This window comes from Periophthalmus magnuspinnatus, chromosome 1 (assembly GCF_009829125.3).
Source record: "Periophthalmus magnuspinnatus isolate fPerMag1 chromosome 1, fPerMag1.2.pri, whole genome shotgun sequence".
In the NCBI taxonomy this organism is placed as follows: domain Eukaryota; kingdom Metazoa; phylum Chordata; class Actinopteri; order Gobiiformes; family Gobiidae; genus Periophthalmus; species Periophthalmus magnuspinnatus.
The window spans coordinates 8,671,592-8,686,642 of record NC_047126.1 but is presented as its reverse complement, the minus strand read 5'-3'; positions in this window follow the sequence as shown (position 1 = coordinate 8,686,642).

Sequence of the window (15,051 nt, the reverse complement as noted above, 5' to 3'; positions counted from 1 at the left end):
AGTTGTGTTTTGTTTCATTCAGACATGTTTGAGCGAATGAAACAATTTATTATTAGTCTTTCTACATCTCAAAATTCTCTGTTCCACCTTGTGATGTCATGAAGCGGTATTTTTTAAGTTAACTTCTACTTTTTACCTTTTGTTCTGTAGAGATTAATATTTCCAGGACTGAAATCATCCAAATGATTCTAGTGAAGGTGTATGGAGTTTAAAAACAGAGTGGAGCACTTCCTGTATTACCACATGACATTACAAGGTGGAACAAAGTGTTTTTGTTTGAGAGAAGAACTAAATATGCAGGAATTGTGTGTTAAACATGTGTAAATGAAACAAAACACAACTCCAGGTCTGTTTGTGATGAGAAAACATTATTGACCTTACATGGCCCTGGCCACTTTTTCCATAAATGCGTCTAAACTGTGCTTTCTTGTTCTTAAATCTGATATAAAGTAGGTTAATTTGTGACAAAAGTTAAATGTTTATGTGCAATAAGAAGTCAACACTGCACATTTTCTCTGGGAGCTTCAAAGATTGGCAGCTCCATAAACATAATACAACCTGAATGAGGATGGGGACGCCCAGGCAACTTCCAGAATAAGGTGAATAACGTAAATCAGGTAACAGTGTAATATGGGCCCTTTTATGTCATACTGTGGAACATTCCAGCCAGGCAAAGCAATAACATCTATACAGAGATAAGCAGGTGGCAGACCTTCCACCAGAAAAGTTACATACTGCACCTTTAAAGAGTAATATCTGTGTAAACCCTCAGTCATCCCTCAGTATGATGCGAAAAAAATGTATAAAGAGTAACGTTTTTAATCCAATATACTGGATGGGATATTGGTTCTAGGATATTGGTACATCAAATACAAATACTCGTGGTTATTGTTGGCTCAGTTACACGACAACATCCATCAAAAGTCTCATATGGTTGTCATGCTTATCGTTGTATATGTCTTCTGTCAATGTTTGAGCGTGCAATAAAGTGCTGGCCTCTTGTCTCCAAGAAAGAAGCATATGAGATAAACAACAAGCTAGACGCCTTTTACATTTTGGATCAGATGAACAAATTGTATGAATGTGTAGACAGAGGGATAATACACAAGTCACGTGGAGCAATGAGCAAAGTCCTTTATCATAGGGACTGTGCTCTTGTTCAGAGAAATGTCTACGCCATGCGGTATATTGTAAAATTATAGAAAATTAGGCTGAACGATGCATATACATTTTAAAGCATTTTATTAGATGAGAACCTTCAGGTAATGACTTACCTGACAGACAGACAGTTTCAACCAATCTGAGATATTGAGATACTAAATATATAAATAGACATAACGCACTAGCCGCCACGTTCCAAATAAGACGTGGTCATGGGCGTGAAGTGGCTCCTTCAAGCGTTGGCTGCAATTGACTGAAAAAAAAAATCAAAAGAAAATCAAGATAAGAACATTAATAACAGACCAACCAAGCGCCTTCTTTCCCCGAGGTCGCTCCTGCAAGCGTTTGGGGGTGGGATGGGGCGTTACCTTCAACAGCTTTGGTTTCACGCTCGGCTTTCTAAATATAGTTCATGGTTGCAGAGTAGACGCTATAACTGCTAGCCTGAATGAGCTTCATTTGGTTGTAACTGAACACTATGGGTGACGTCACACTCCCTTAGTCTTCAAGCCTCGGGCCTAAACATGGCCGCCCATTTCAAGTCAACGGGCTGAGCTCAATGGTGCATGTCTCTAGATTAGCCTTTAGCAGCTAGGAACGTCAAATGGATCTCTTGTTCACCGACCATGCGTAGTACGGCTCTTTTCCCAAACAGGCACACGCAAACGCACAGGAGCATGTGTAAGGAGCGCAGCCTCACGGACCATGTGACTACAACTGAAGGATTTTGAACTGAGAAAACAAGGAAGGAACTAATCTGAAAATAGGTAAAAACTGACACAAAATCTGACCTTTGTGAAAGCTGTGGACACTGTCAGCTGAGCACAAGCAGTTTGTGATAATATTGCATTCTATGGGAAAATGCTTTTTGGGCAGAAAAGATTTTTTCGCTGCATTAAAGTGGCCACTAATCCAACTCGAGACAGCTCTAAGCTAGCAATACCCCATCCACTTATTTTGAGAGATCCACGATCCATTTCTATTATATAGTTTGTGGATGGTGATGGACGCGGCAGAAACTGTCTGTGACTATACTAGACATTTGTTTTTCTGTCATGGCTCAGCGCGACAAAGGAGTAAGTGGGCGGGGTTAACAGTTAATTTTGAAATGTGTTCAAAAAGAAGTTACAGACCCTTTAATTGTAGTTCAAAATGGTTATGTTATTTCTTTTGTAATTAAAAAGTTCTCTGTATATTAACCTTTGATTTAACATAATTCCATTTTACACAAGCACACTACAAAAGCTTCTATAATTAAATTGTCCCCAAAGGCAGTATCTTTCTAACAATAGAGAATGAGCACTTTAAATGAGCTCAGTTCAATGCCATTTATCTGTTCTGAAGGCTGCTCCAGCACGCTTCTTCTGACACTATGGCACTCACAGATATGGCCATCACCCTGTACTGACAGCACCCTGAGGTGTCATCCTTGTTCTTCACCCTCACTGTGACATGTACAGTACATGAAATTAAATTGCTTTAAGTTGGAGGTTGTACTGACCTTGGACAGAAATATATTTTTAATGTATTTTATTGGAATCCATGAAGCATAAATCATCAATTATTAGTCCAAATAGTACTGTTCATAGTACTAATAATAAATATTGCTAATAAACTTGTATTTTCCAGCATTTGCAGTTAAAATATTATTATTCTGTAACATATTATGTAACATGCACCCAAAGGTTTGAAGAAGAGTTTATTCTTTTGGACATTTTGGCATTTTGGACAGACACAATATTGTTACCATGGTCACAGTTATATTAATGTCTTGGTAAATACAGCAGCAGCAGAACCATCCACCTCCATTTCATTCCCAACTTAACAAATCCACCATGTTCCAAAGTATGGCATTTCACTTACCGGTATCTACCCTTTTTTAAAATGTACTTAGAGTAAAAACATGTACTGCAAGTACTGCAAGTATTTCTTGCAGATCTATTAAAGCTTTAATGTAGTGATTTTGATACAGATTTGTGCTGAATTTTGTTCAACAGAAAAAACTGAATTAACCAATTTGTATATTTTTGTTTGCTCAAATTATGAACATGTTGAAAATAAACCCCTCGCATTTTCAGCAGGTCTCAGACAAGTAGTAAGTAGAAAGTACTGATACCTGCTCTCAAATGTAGTGAAGTATAAGTAAAAAGTATCCACTGTAAAATGTACTTAAGTAAAATGCCGATACCTAAAGTTTTCACCTAAGTACAGTACTTTACTACTTTTACTTCATTAACAGGGTGGTGTTGAGCTTGTTTGCATACTCTCCGCTTTTCAAATAAGGAAAGGATTGGACTGTGAAAAAATCCTGGTTAATTTGGGTTCATGGCCTGGCTTCTTGAGTTTTTTCGGTCTGTAGAATGAGGTGCAGCATCAGCAGTATCCGCCTGCACCGCTCCCTCACACATGATTTAACAGGCTCTCCTAAGCACAGCCATGGATTAACCGCTCCTGACACAAAGCCTTTTCACCCTGTTTCTCCGACGCAGAGGAGTGGATCACCGCTGCTTTAGCCCGGTCTGACATCCGTTTCACCAAATATAAAGTCTACAGGGTTGGCAAGAAACACAAGACTATTGGCAATCGTGCACCTCGCAGGAGAATTTTGGCTTGGGAATACAAAAGTTCTGCTGAAATCAAGATTGGATTCTGGAAATACCTATGTCGGTGCAAGAGGGGTTACCAAATTGTGTGCCAGTCAAACATATCAAGAAAGTTTACCTGTTTTTTTACTTTCCAAGCCAGTTATTCACTGCAATATGTTTATATGTGCCTATCAGAACAGACCAGAGTGGAGTTTTGTGCGGTAATGCAACAACTAGCATGCAAACAGACTTCCTAATTATTAGACAATAGAAACACTAAAAAAAGCTGATATATTGTGCCCTCCACAGCTCCTTTTTTTGTCTTTTCAAAAACATACCTGGTTTCATTCCTGCATCATTGACCTGTTGGTTGCTGTTGGTTGTTGTTGCCGCCGCAGTCCGCCCCAGGGCAGTTGTGGCTACAGACGAAGCTACAGTTTTGAGGGACTTGTCAAACTTGTAAAAGACAATACAATGTTATCATTTTTTTTACAACATTAATATAAATTTTGTAAAACTTTTTAATTTCACCAAACCAAATTGTGTGGAAGAAATGCTTTGAACCCTTGTCATTAATAACAAAGCTTATATAATCCTCTGAACACTGCTTAAGTCACGACTTTGTAGAAAATGTCTTTTGGAGTTTTCCCAAAATGTCTGCACAGAATCTGCTCTCTTAACAGAAGCCAGTTAAATATCTCCTACAAAAGCTGAGGTTCTTATGGCGCTGTCTTTGTTTTAACTGTCAATGAGGCCGTGGCCCTATGTTAAATCTCCCAGCGGGCTTTGGCTTGGGAAGAAAGGAGCAGAACAATGGATCTAAGTTAAGTGAGGTTTCCTTTGAGTCTCAACCTGATACTGACCTTCAGAAATACTAGTCAGTCAAAACGCCCAAGTACAAAATCCAGGAGACAGGAGCTCAGAATGTGGAGCAGAGGTGGTGCTAGAGAGGAGACAGTAGAGGGAGATTAGGAGCAGATGAAGCCGGATTGTGCAACGAGCTAATTGAGTCCCTCGGGGAAACGCCCTCCTGTCTCAGAATATGACTTTGTGTTATGGGGATGTTTGAAGATGACATCTCTCGAGTGAGTCAAAGGACTTTTCAGAAATTAAAAAAAAAAAACTGTCATTGACGCATTGTGCAGAACTTAAAGCTGTATTACCCAACTTTGTAGATTTTGTGCTCTAGCAAAACCTTGTAACAAAATGAGACTGTTGCACACTGTCCACGTCTGACTGTAAAACATTGTATTGAGTGGAAACTTGTAAGAAAGACCCATGTGCACCTAGGGTTGTCAAACGTATCAAAAATCAGATATTAACCACTATTAAAACTAGTTTCAAAACTAAAGAAGCCCCATTCACAGAACAGAAATTAACCTTTCCTGAACAACTTGAACTGTATCAGAACAAGTATAAGACACACAGACTAGTACACGCGCATGGACGACTGAGAGTACACAGATATAAGGCCACATGGGAATGGAAAAGAAAGTACTATCATTTAATGTTACAAGATTTTTTTATTTTTTTATTTGAGTACTTTTTTAGTTTTTTAGTACTGACAACACTGCATTGTAGAGCTGCGTTATAGCTGTCCACGCTGGTTCATCTGTGTCAAAAACAGCTGTTCTTAAGTTTCAAACACACTCACAAATGTTTGCATGTGAATACTACCTATGGGTTTGTGAAATAAAAGAACGATATTTTAATATAAACTTCCTCCTACCCTCCTCACGTCCCCTATTTTGATTCTAAATAAATGCTTTAACAAACTTATCTTAGGGTTTTTATCCAACAGACTCCAAACTGAGGCAGCAAGATTAGGACGTATGTAGGATCAAAATTGTTCAAAGAATTTACATAAATCTCAGGTGTGGTCATAATGAGTTCTTAATGAAGCAAAGCATTTTCAAAGTATAAAAATCATAACTTTTACAATTTTTTTCAGTTTCAGATGGACCCACAGTAGCATTTATCCGTTTTGATGATCTGAACATATTGATTTGTGAATATGTGACCTCTATCTTTAAAAACATCTCTCCAGCACCCCCTGCAAAGTCATAATGGGACCGATAAATTAAGTTTTTCGTGAACTAATTTCATGGACTTTAATTTGGTCCATGCATCCTTTATGGGACCCTAAGCAAGAAAGTCTAAGGGGTCCACGCCATATTCCTGAAGTAAAGGCAGCCATTCTTTTGGATAAACAGATGTCCAAAATCTAGCCCTTGGGTTTTAACAATCTTGTCCTAGGGTTTTTATCTGACAGACTCCAAACTGAGGTAGGATCATCAGGACATATCTGGGATCAAAACTTATTAAAAGAATCCACATAAGTCATAAGCAGCCATTTTGAAAGTATAAAAATCCCTGTAACTTTCGCAATCACTGTTGGATACAGACAAACCCAATGTATCGCATGTGTATTTTGATGACCTGGATAAAATGACATGTAGATTCAAATTCTATCTTTAAAAATGACTCTCTAACACCCTCTGCAAAGCTGAAATGGGCTAGAAACATTTATCTCCAGCATGACAGAGGAAATATTGACTCGCATGTCAAGCCAGGGTTGATAGGCAGCCCTCCCACTGAAGCATTCAAGGGCCGCGAGAGTCCTTTATCAATGCTTGCGGTTTTATTTTTTTCAGTTTTTCTGCTTCTTGCTGTTGTCTCTACAGATGTGTATTAAGAAAGCTCCAGTTTGTTGTGCGAGACCGTAGACTCCACTGGACTGGGATTGAGGTTGATGGTGGAGTTCATACTAGTGTTATTTCTACTACAGAGCAAGCCCGTTCCTACTATTATCCGCTATTGAGGCTAATAGGCCACGCTCCGGCTAAAATAAAGCTGATTCACATTGAAAAGAATGAGAAGAGTGAAGGTATTTGTGGCCTGCTGCTCCCCAACCTCAAATTCTCTCCTCTGCGCTCTCCACTGACCTGACTAGTCTTTATTACACGGATTTGTGCTGAAGAAAATTGCAGGGATTTAGCTGCTCTTTTGCAGATGTCAGACAGTACAAAGCCTGAAACATCACTAAGACGTTTTACAAAGCACTGTTAAAACTGACAACACATCCCCCGTATGCATTACACAAACGATTGAATAAATGAGCAGGGAAAAAAGAACAATGGAAGCACTCCCATCTACACAATATTGAACTCGGCTGTCAAAATGCAGTTTATTTTTGTGAAGATAACAAGAAAGATGTCGTGAGTCAATAGGGTTGAATATTAAACACCATTACTTAGAAACTTTGCACTCTTAACCATATTTCAAAATCCCTGCAATGAGAGACAAAATACTGATTTGGGAGAATAGTGTAGAAAAAAGACTCTTCAAGAAGAACTAGAAGAAGACTGAAGAGGACACAGTTAAAAGCCAAAAAGAGATCTTGCAATGCTAAATATTACGTTTGGGGTTATTTAGTAGTGACATATGTGCCTAAATATTAAGGTTGGGGTTATTTCGTAGTAACATATGTGCCTTATCACCAATTCATGTCCTTGTTCCATGTTTTAGTTTTGTATTTTATCGTTTTTGAGTGATTTCAACAAATCATTTAATCAAAAACAAATTTCCAGGAATTGCGTTACATTGTAATTCTAGATACGACTTTGTGGAGTTACTACCTGACCTTCCCCCCAAAATGATCGTGATGTTTGATCCCAATATTAATCCAACAAAACCAAAGGCTTCCTGGAGAGAACAAGAGGGAAGAATAAACAGACTCCTTTTGCTCCTATCTTTTACGATCCTCAAAACAGAGTTATCTCCGAGAACCAGATTAAAGCCTGAAGTGACATCGCAATCATCAACCGTCACAGCTGGACAGTGGCTTTAAAAACCCTAAGTGGGGTCATCTGGGTCTTCTGCCTTGGGAAACGAAGAACTTTGAAACAGAACTTTGATTTCACTCATAAAGTAGCTATTTTATGTTGTATTTATGATCAATACCATACTGTTATCAAGATTGTAGCTGTTACTTGTGCTAGATTCAAAGTTAACAAAGTAATATTTTATTTTAAACTAGAGTTAAATCAAAAGTGAAGTTACTCTGTCGGACACACCTACAAATCTGCATATGGAACACATCCTCAAGCGCTGACATAAAACACCAGTGACATCCCAACTTGCGGACTAGCTGATCGTCACTATACTCTAAGCTGACGCACGAGTGCTCTGTCCAGACGCATCCCTTCCCGTCTTACTTCGAGTCCAGTCCTCACCTCTGCCCCAAATGGAGTGTGAGACCAAGGGAGACCAGCTAAACACTGCACGAGAAGACCGGGAGATGTCTTCAAACTTGACTAAGATTCTTGAGCTGACAGAACCAGGACTGCTCCTAACTCCATCATGCCACAACCTCCTCGACACTCAACAATCTCTATGTTGACCGAGGATGAGAGAAAGCCCCGACCAGCCTGAAGAACAGCATCAGGACGTCCTATCCGCCTTGTCATGTAAGAGACCGATCCAGAGTGGCCTCAACATGTAGAGTTTGGCGTTTTGATTAGTTTAATTTGTTGTCCAGTGAAATCTAATATGTCGTTCCCATTAAATTACTACTACAAGAAGAAAGAACCCCAGATTTCATGCAAATGCTGATGAATAATCTTTTCTACTTTTATTCTAAATGCTGACCATTTTTACTTGATTTTGACCAATAAACCACAAAGAATGCTGTTTTTAAGTGAGAGTTAAATTATTTGGACTCTGTATCGAGAACTTGTACGTTCCAAGAGAGTGATTGTAGGTATTTTGTTGAACTTTTGAATAAATGGGGAACCAGAACTTCAAATCTTACTGTAACATTAGACACCTACACATATCTCTCAGATTATAATATGTTTACTACAGAAAGATACATCCACTACATGTTCATACAAAATGCTTACTCTAAACATGTCAGGACTATTTTTCTATCTCTTCAGACACAGCCAGATACCGCTCCTGAACATCCCATTTGCCAATACTCCTCTTTGAGTCTTTTAACAATGTGATTATTAGCAGGAGGCTACAAACCAGAGTGTTAGCTTTCTCATAGGATTGCCAATTTATGCCTCAGGCTGACCACCACATAACGATCTGAGGAGCAGTGTGTGTGAGTGGAGAAAGGAACTCCACAACATCAATCTCAAACAATGTGATTTGCTGATTGGATGAAAACACTCCATCTGTCTTGGGTTGTTTGTCCAGAGAAGATTGCGAAAATTTTACTCAGTAGGTCTACAAACAGAGAAAACAGATGAGAAGATGGCACACTCCAGCAAAATGGTGAAATATCAGAAGAAAAGTAAGAGTACAAATATATTCCTTCTTTAATCCATGTTGCATATAGCAGTCAACAGTTATTGGTGTGTACAATGACTTACATTAACTGATTATGACAATTTAACTTGGTGACAATGGCTCAGGGGTTAGTGCACTCGTCCACCAACCCGAAAGCGTGAAGGATTAATTCCCGCTTGAATCAAGTTCTTAGGCAAGACACTTTGCCCAACTTTCCTTGTATGAAAAAGGTTTATGTCTCAGTGTTGGTCGTGGTTGAAGGGGCCGATGCCGCAGATTAGCAGCCTCACTGCCGTCAGTCTACCCCGGGGTGGCTGTGGCTATAATAGTGCTTACCACCAAGTGTGGAGTGAATGAATAATGCACTGTAAAGCGCTTTTCGTGTTTGAATGGTGCTATATAAATCCAATGCATTATTATTGGATCTGAGCCAACAGACAAGAATTGTCCTGACGAGGGACTCATTAAAATTGTACCGGAAGTGCCCGAAAATTGGAAAATTCAAGTAGTGAACAAGAGCAAACACGTCAGTAACTGGTTTCAAAATTAGAACTCAATGAGCTCCAATTTTGAGTAAAGTCCCAGAGAAAAGAAAGATAACACAAACTAGAACATGTAACATTGCAAAAATTATATTATGACCCTGCACTTTGAACTCTACACCACGTCAGCCATATTTGACCCAGGACTGACAAACGCATACTTTTGATATTTCCTCCAACAGTTTTCTTCAGAAAAACTTGAAATTTGTCCAAAATATACTAAACCCATGTGCAATTGACTATTATTAATTAATATTAGATGTTTGATACAGTCTTAGGCGTTTTCAACAAAATGGCTCAAAAAATCTTTCACAGACATTATGGGATTTGAATGGACCCAATGGAGTGTGATGCAAACAGCTAAAAACAATGGCTAAATTCACTAAGTTTTATGAGTGTGAAGTTCACCGTACATTTTATACTCATCATTCTGGTACAACGAGTGTATACAGAACAGCACCTAAAAACAGCAATATACCATTTACTATGCACTTACAAATAAAGTGCAACATTTCTGTGACAAGAAGATAGGAGCAGACATCAGTCATTTGATATTTGCAGCACTTGTCGGCAGCAGCATAGAGAAACTCAAAGAAGTCTTAACCGGTAAACACTTTTCATTGAATCTTCACAAACATATTAAGATCAAAATGACTGATTATCACAGACAACTATCACACAAACCAATGCATAAAATCTACAAACAAAAGAATGTTCACACTGCTATGGCAGATAACACATACGTCCAGACAATCTAACCAGACAGTCAAACGAGTCCTAAAACAGTGGACAAAACCCTAAATGTGAATGTAGAGTCTGTGCCGGTTCCTCAGCCTGACACTGGATTAAGCCCAGGACCCACAGAGTCTACTTCACACTCCTCAGCCCTAACTAGGGTTGACCGGGGAGTTGACACAGAGAAAATGAGATGTTGAAGATGAGGCCTTGGAAACTCCCCAAAAATAAGGAGAAAAGGGAAAAAGAACCTTCTGCTCCCACGTGCCCAAGGAGAAGATGACATCCATCCAACAAAATAACACAACATTCATTTATTGTAGTCTATTTTCTTGCATAAGTTACACGGTGAGGCTTTAATTTACTGTGAGCCTTGTGGTGAATCAGTGAATCAGCGAGATGATGTGCCTTTTATCATAGCTCCTCAAAAGCACTCCAATACCGATGCAACAATAAATCCTTCTCTACGTGTCCCTGAGACACAGTATTATTTTTCCATTAACATTTGTGTATAAGCGGAAACGCGCACTGTGCCGGGAATCCAATTTAGTTGTTTGCATTAAAAAAAAAGTAATCTTCAATCTGCTGTGCACATCTCTCCAACTATTCAACAAGAGAACAGATAGTACTTCTGCATTCATTTGAGAAGCAATGCCTTTTATGACCCAAGCGTTACAAATTACAAATACATTCACGCTCCATCAAAAGACTGAGCACGGGATGAATTACCTTTACGTCGCCATGTCTGTCTAAGAACATTGAATAGTTTCACTGATATACTGACATGCTCCATCTCCTCACTTTAAGAAATGTACAAAGAGAATTCAATTTGCAGCCTCCATCTGATTCTACAAAGGGATGTCAAACGCCAAACTCTGAACCCAATAGAGAAAATGTGTGTGAGGAAAAGCAGCAGGAGATTTCTCAGTCACAGAAAAGAAAAAAAAGAAAAAAACTGCTTTCCATGAACCTCCAATAAGCTTTTCTCTCTATTGTCTTTCTTTATGCTGTCAGAAATCAACAGTTTGCAGGAAGCAGCAAGTGGCTACTCCTCTATCCTGATCTAATGAGAGGCTCCAACAGAAAAAAAAAAAAAAACCTTCCATGTAATCAAGGCTGACACTGCTGAAAAGAAAAAAAAAAAAGAATTGTTGAAATTTCTGTTAGCAAGTTGTCATTTGGTGCAAGATGGGGTACTATTTTACACCTGGAAATCAGCATGGGAACTGCAGTTTCTAAAAAAGATTCCAAGAACAATTTCGCTTTGACTGTATTTTATAATATACCAATATCAACCCAAACTCTACATAGAAGGGTCCATTCAGTACTGTATCATGTTTAGGAACCAATCAGAAATAATGTACTTTTAAGTAAGTGGAGCATGTCTTGAAAAAAATGTAATTATTTTAATACTAACAGCTATGAACCGAGACAGCAGAAAGAAGCACATTTGAAAAATATTACTGTTGTGTGATAGATTGTGCATCAGCTGTGGACTTTTGCAGAATCAGGAGTAAATGCCTTAATTTGAAAGATAAACTTATTTGAATATCCAAAAATGTCTTGAATTAAATTGTTGTGAAGAAGAAGGCACCAGTCCACTCCTGCATTTGATAAGAAAAATCTGTGTCTTTCAAGTCAGGCTATCACATGGCCAGGCCTGAGTGATCTTTTCTGTATTCAGAGGCTGGTTAGCTTGTTGAGTCTGTTGTTGGAGCATGAAGAAAAGTCCACTTCAGATAGCTCCGGTGTGTTCAGTGATAGGCGCAGCAGCCATGCGCAAACATGGCTCCACTCTCTGCATATCCACAGGGCATCGGAGTGTGGAGGATTGTACATGTGGGCCTGTATCTGCTGATAGGGGGACTGGGGTTCGGTTACACTCCATGGTTTTCCAATGTCACTGCTGCACACAGATATGGACTGCTGTCATCTGGTTTTCAATGAGTGCATTTTGAAAGTGCGTTTTTTTGAGAATTATTACTAAATTAGTACTTGATTGCTGAGTTGCAGGTAGAAACCCTCCGTTGTTTTTTAGTCCATAAATCATTGCTGTATATTAACATGTTTGGGCATGTCCGTTATCAGCTAGTGTAATTGTTTTCCCAAATCTCTGAGCCCTACACCAGATTCTCATATGGGGAGCTGGAAAATGCCTGGTTTGATGCATATATAAATGTCTGCCAGGCAAATTGTCTTTTTCACATAGAGTTAAATAACAATAAAAAAAATTCAACTTTCGATTAAAAGGACCCAAGCTGATCATTGACATTTAGAAATGACTGAACCTCAATCTCAATTAAAGGACCTATATTACACAAAATTGACTCTTGTGAGCTTTAAGACATCTTATAATGTTGTCACCTCCTCAAAAACAGACCTGGAGTTGTGTTTTGTTTCATTCACACATGTTTGAGTAACCCTTTATTATTATTGTGTCTACATCTCCAAAGCTGAAAATGCTCTGTTCCGCCTTGTGATGTCATGAAGTGGTGGTTTTGAAGTTAACAGCTACATTTTACCTTTAGTTCAGTTAAAAAACACACACACATTGGAGCACTTCCTGTATTACCACATGACATCACAAGGTGGAACATAGTGTTTTCCATTTGAGTGAAAAACTCAGCCTAAACATGCACGGTTTGGTTGGTAAACACGTGAGAAGAAACAACTGTATAACATAGATCAGAAAATAACGTAATATTTAAACAAATCCTTTATTTCGACCTGTACGTAAGATACTACTCCTAGGCTTAATGAAACCGAATTTCACCATTTGCTTTCAGCCTAATTTTATGAAACATTCCAACACATTAAAATTGAATTACGACGAGCATTATCTTAATTAAATGTAACATAATCATCTTTTGTGAGTGGGACTTTGAAGATGTAATGAAACGCTAGGGCGATTTGCGTTCGGCCTTGGAGACATCCCAGAGTGCAATATCAGGGAAGTCCATCAACTCTATGTGTATCTGCTGCATATGGCTCGCCCCCGGTTTGTTCAAACTTACACCATCATCGCACATGCTTCCTGATCATTCCCCCTCATCGCCTGGAGCCCGTGCACTCTGACATCACGGCTCTTAGCTTAATCATAGCAGACATTAAGCACTTCTAGACGTGCAGAAGGTTAATATTGCCATTAGAAAGGCATTATTCACCAGCAACGCCTCGAGTTCATGGCTAGTTGCACGGGAGCACACTGGAAGCATAATTAGCACCGGCGATAGTGAGGATGGAGAGTCGCTAGGTCAGATTCATCATCATAAAATACTTCTGCCATTTTAACAAGGTGTACGGAGGGAGACGGTCTGCTTTGGGTTTGCGATAAGAGACTGGACCAGACTTTTTTAAGACTATATCTCAGAATTAAGTGATTTTACGGTAAATAGATGACACATTATCGTATTTGAAATGATAAAGCTATATGCAGGGCTGGGTGCCATTATGTAATTTTTAAGTGTAAATTAATGGCAAATAATAAGCAAAAAATGTTTCAGTCTTTGAATTACGTGACTATGAAACTATGTTAATTCTTAATATAGTACTTTATGATGTTCAGTGTACACAAATGCGCAATCAAATGAACCAGAGCCACAGCTGATGCTCAGAGAACATACATTTTGTTGAAAACCTTTACCTGAGCGGAGGAAGATCATCACGAACTTTCTGCAGACGCACTTGGCTTCAACCTTATGCAAACGTGCTGCACAATGGAAATGTTCTACACGTTTTTCTTTTATGTTTGACTCCAACTTTACACGGACACTGGAGACTGTGACTGAATGTGGATTTGTTATTATAAACTAGAACCTTAATGTGTTTTTGATTCAAATTGCAATTCTGTATACGCTGTTTCTTCAGTTTGTCTGTTTTACCGGTAAGATGTCACACTGTGCTTTGTTTTGGACACATGTAAGCCTGTGCTATAACGCGAGTGCTGTTTGTGCCATTCGTTTGTGCAGTCGTGACACGTGAGCACCTGCACTGCTCATAAACGAGTGTGGTGTATTAATTTGCTAATTTACACAGACATTTAAAGCCAAGGAACTGAAAGCTGGCACTCAGTTGTTTCGATGCCAGTGCTTCCCATTCCTTCTCGATCGGTGCCTAGTTGGAACCAAATTTCAGCTCCCAGATGTAGCTATATGTAATTACTGTTTACATCACAAATCAAGCTGGCTAAGTTACATCCAGAGCAATAACTACTGATGAAGGTTTGAATTGGATTATACTGTGAATGATAGCTTGAAAACTGGTAGGCCATGATTCACTTTCTGCCTTAATTGGTGGTACATCTGTTCATTCACAGCTGCCCTGGGACAGATATGTGGCAGCCGATCTGCACCATCAGGAGCTCCGAACTACCACCAATTACTTACGCATCACATTAATGTATATGCAAGGTGAGTGGAGTATGTTGTTCAAGGATAAACAAGCAGTGCTGGGATCAAACTACCAACTTATGGGTATTCAAGACGACCTTTCTCATACCTACGTCCTCTCATCTGGATGTGGTGCTCAGCCAATCTTCACAACAAGTGTCCTTCATCTCTTGTGCATAACTACCTCTAAGTGCCAGCGCTTCATAAACTATTCAAAACATTCAAGTCTTTACTGGTATTCAAACTATTTGCAAGTTGACCTTGTCCTTACAGTACAATAGGATTCGCAATAATAAACAAAAAGCACTGTTGGAACTCTTGTCAGCACTGCGTTGTGGCAAT